General features: G+C 38.2%; 1 non-coding gene across 1 annotated transcript; it reads left to right on the top strand.

Annotated features, from left to right (window-relative positions):
• The first annotated feature begins 269 nt into the window (after positions 1 to 269).
• Positions 270 to 357, top strand: TRNAI-UAU (transfer RNA isoleucine (anticodon UAU)). Its single transcript is given in 2 exon segments — positions 270 to 307; positions 322 to 357. It is a non-coding gene; the product is annotated as a tRNA-Ile (tRNA).
• Positions 358 to 4602: the final 4245 nt, after the last annotated feature.

Raw genomic sequence — 4602 nt, forward strand, 5'->3', positions numbered from 1 at the left:
TGTAGAAGAGTCCAGAAGAATCCGTGTTGTTGGTTAGTAACATCCAAAAACCTAAGCGCTTCTTTTCAGTCGACCCGACCTACACAGCGTTTTGGGGTACTGCGAAGAATGCGGTTAGCAGTAATTGCGCTATGTTTTAATGACACCATTCGTAATAATTTTTGTAGGCTGAAGTAGAACGCCGGGAGCTAATGGACGGCATTCCTTTTTGTCACTGGTGTATTGTTAATACACAATCTTCTAATATATACCAACACAATGACACAATTGGTCCCGTAGCTCAGTTGGTTAGAGCATTGGTCTTATGGCAATATAAGAGCAAGCCGAAGGTCGCGGGTTCGAGCCCCGCCGGGACCACGGATTTTTTGTTTTCCTCTCCTCTCCTCTCCTCGTTAACGGACCATAAAACCCAACGGTTTCGAGTCTTCTGTCTCTTTAAATATAAAAAAGTCACTGCATATGCATCATATGGCAACATATATTAATATTAAGGATATATGCATTATATGGCACCATAATAGTAATATTAATATTAAAGATTATTTTAGCATAGCTAAATATATATGCAGTATATGGGAACACATATAGTAATAAATATTATTTTAGCATAGCTAAATATATATGCAGTATATGGGAACACATATAGTAATAAAGGATTATTTTAGCATAAGTAAATATATATGTAGTATATATGTGTTATATATATGTAGTATATGGGAACACATATATTAATATTAATATTAAGGACTATTTCAGCATAACTAAATATATATGAAGTGTATGGTAACACATAGTAATATTAATATTAGGGGCTATTTCAGTATAATGAAATATATGTATATTTTATTCTTCTATCAAATATTCATATTAAAGATTATTTCATCTCAACAAAATATATGTATATTCACATCTACATTAAAACCATAAAGGTGTTGAAGAATTGAATTTTTCTAGCTTTTTGAAATTGGTCATTGTTGTACGATATATAGTTGATTTTCTTGGGATTGTATTGATGCCTAGTTTTTGATAGAGCGTTAGAGACTTCATTTTGCTCCCTTTAATTATGGGCAAAATGAACCTCGTTGAAAAATTTTGTCAGTATTTGAATTCCCTACATCTAGTGTGTAAGAGAAGGAGGTTCAAATGTAGACTTCTTCGAGGCCCATTCAATAACCACTTTTGAATCACCAAAAATATCCATTTTTTCAATGGACTACCATCTAGCACAATATAAAACACCTCATAAAGCTATGACTTCCGCCCTACAATTGGAACCAAATCCTCTGAACCAGCTAAAATGGAAATATTGACCAGGCCTAATGACAATGTAAGCCCCACAGCCACAAGAATTATTGTTTGTGCCCCCGTCAAAAAATCCATAGGGTAATTGCCCCATATATCCATGTGTTGGATGTTTCTTATATATCTCGTATTACCCACATGCCCAATTTCATTAAAATATGCACAAGTTTTTTATGCATGTACCATAGATATTTGGCACCTTATTTTCAAAGATGCTCACATTTCTACATCTCTATATTCCCCACATTCTATAAAATAGAAAAGTACGATATGTCTTGTTTTCCTTCAATCATTTCCAAATAAAAGATTCCAGTGATGTTGAATTCCATACAACAAGGATTTTTAAATTGTTTAATACACCTGTCCATATGGAGACTGAAAAAGGGCAAGTGAGAAAAATATATGCCACATCCTCATGGGTCTTCAAACATAAAATGCATCTACTAAGACCCATGTATCCACAACAGCATAAATTATCCCAAGTTAATATTTTGTTCTACCAAGATAACCAGCTAAAACATATAAGCTTGAGAGGGAGGTTCCAATACCATATATTATTGAACCAACTATTTCCCTCCCATGTTGTTGCGACCTTGTAATAAACCTATATACATCATTAACCAAGATTTGTTCCTGCACAGCCTTCCCTTCCCATGTGAATTTTTCATCATCCCCATCCAAGGTAATACCAACCAATATTAAATTATGAATGTATTTATCCCATTCCTCAACCAAAACCCCATAGAAACCCAAATCCTTCGAGCAAATCCAGATAGGATAATGTAAATATGGTTTGGAAGCCACTTGGATTTGATTGATATAATAAATGCCCAAATTATGAATATATTTGATGAGTGGTAAAGGAAAGATATGGTTTCCAATGAAACCCTTAATAGGGTCCAATCCAATCTCCAATTTTGTGTCAGAACCAATCATCCACCATAGATTTCTAATCAACCATTTTTTTATTTTCATCATCCCATTCCAAATGTATGAAACCAAACAAGGAGTCTAGCCCCATCTTTTATCCACTCAAGCATCGATTGATTCTTAAGATATTTCTCCTTTATGATATTCTCCCAGATATTAGAACTAGTTAAAGCTTGCTACAAGCTTTTTTACCCCCAATACCCAACCAAACTTTTTAATATCCATTATATCCCAACCCCTGTAGGAATTTACAGGGTAAGTTCCACAGAAAGAATACCAAAAGGACACCGCTCACAACCAGATCTCAAATCAATACACCAGTATTTTTGACGTGGTTAAAACCCTCAGAGTGCAAGGAGGGAAACAGTCCACGGCCTGTCCCAACGTGGGTACTACAGGCAATTTATTAATCAAAGAATGAAAATTTACATAAGCTTCTCTCATGCACAGATTACCCGAACAATGACCCTCCATGCGCTTTAAATAGAACTCATGGACCAATCGGGTGTCAAGCCACGGATCAAGTGTCGGTAATACCGAGGTGAGAGTGAACCGTCGGATCACTACATATCGTGACCGTCGGATTGTAAGTTACAAAATGTACAACGGTAAAGAAACACACTTTACCTAACTCTAACCTAACTCTATACTAGACCAAGTTGAACTTAACTATATCCTATGTGTCGGAATATCCTAACATCCCCCCTTAAGAACAACTTGGGATAGGATTGAAGGATTTACAAATATGACACAATAGGAGAAGGAAGGAGGCACTAGAGCCTATCCCCCCTTAGTGACAACTTCCTGAACTCCAAGCATATATCGAAGTTTAGTGAACTTCGCCTCTGTGAGAGCCTTTGTGAAGATGTCTGCAACCTGATCATCTGTTGGACAATATTGCACTTCAAGAACATGGTCATGAATGAGCTTTCTGATGAAGTGCATGTGTAGTTCAATGTGTTTGCTGCGCTGATGCTGGACTGGATCTTTGCATAGCTGAATGGCACTTTGATTATCACACCAAAGTGTGGTTGGATGCTGCTGCTCAAAGCCAAACTCTGATAGGATCTGACGAAGCCACAAGGCTTCCTTACTAGCTTCCACGGCACCACGATACTCTGCTTCTGCTGACGAAAGAGAAATGGCAGCCTGTTTCTTACAAGCCCATGTAATAGGTCCTGAACCAAGAGTGAAGACATAACCGGCAGTAGACTTCCGATCATCAGGGTCACCAGCCCAATCAGAATCAGTGAAACCAACTAACAGAGGAGCTGCTTTGGCACTGTAATGAATCCCAAACTGTACTGTACCTCGAACATAACGAAGTATTCTTTTAGCTGCTTTCCAATGACTTTCACGGGGGTTTTGCATAAAACGAGCAACAAGGCCAACAGCAAAGGAAAGATCAGGACGAGTATGGGTTAAATACAAGAGTTTTCCGACAAGTTGACGGTATAAGGTAGCATCAACTTCAGGAGAAGTACAAGAGACTGAAAGTTTGACTCCAGACTGAAAGGGAGAAGGGGCTGGCTTACAGTCTTCCATGTGAAAATGACGAAGAATATCACAAGCATACTTGGACTGGGAAAGGAAAATACCCTCTTGGATTGCAAGACTTGAAGACCGAGAAAATAGTGTAAGTGTCCTAAGTCTGTCATTTCAAATTTCTTTTTAAGGCTGGACTTCACATGGTTTATAAGGTTGGGATCACTACCAGTAAGAATAAGATCATCAACATAAAGAACAAGGATGATAAGAGAGTTGCCCACTTTCTTGGTGTAGACAGTATTGTCAGAATGACACCTAGAAAAGCCAGATTCTAAAAGAAAGCTATCCATTTTGGCATACCAAGCCCGAGGAGCTTGCTTGAGGCCATAAAGGGATTTCTTAAGTCGACAAACAAGGCTGGAGTCTGTTTGTATGAAGCCAATGGGTTGTTCCATATAGATTTCTTCCTGCAAGTCCCCATGCAAGAAGGCAGATTTAACATCCATCTGATGGACTTCCCATTTTAAAGAGGCAGCAAGGGAAAGAACAAGGCGGATAGAGTTCATTTTGGCAACAGGGGAGAAGGTTTCAGTGTAGTCAATGCCTTCAACCTGTGAAAAGCCCTTAGCAACGAGACGAGCTTTATGTTTATCAACTTTCCCATCTGGTCCATACTTGGTTCTGTAAACCCATTTACATCTAACAAGTTTGCGTCCCTTTGGTAGAGGAACAAGATCCCATGTATCATTTGTCATCAATGAATGATATTCTTCATTCATAGCTGCTTCCCAATGTGGATGGCCTGAAGCTTCTGCAAAAGTGTCAGGATCATGATTTACTGGAGCTTGAGCCAGTAAAGAAGAGGCTCTTTCAAACTGAGAA

The sequence above is a fragment of the Pinus tabuliformis genome, chromosome J, assembly GCF_031772625.1.
Source record: "Pinus tabuliformis cultivar Carrire ecotype Pingquan chromosome J, CPIR1, whole genome shotgun sequence".
NCBI lineage: Eukaryota > Viridiplantae > Streptophyta > Pinopsida > Pinales > Pinaceae > Pinus > Pinus tabuliformis.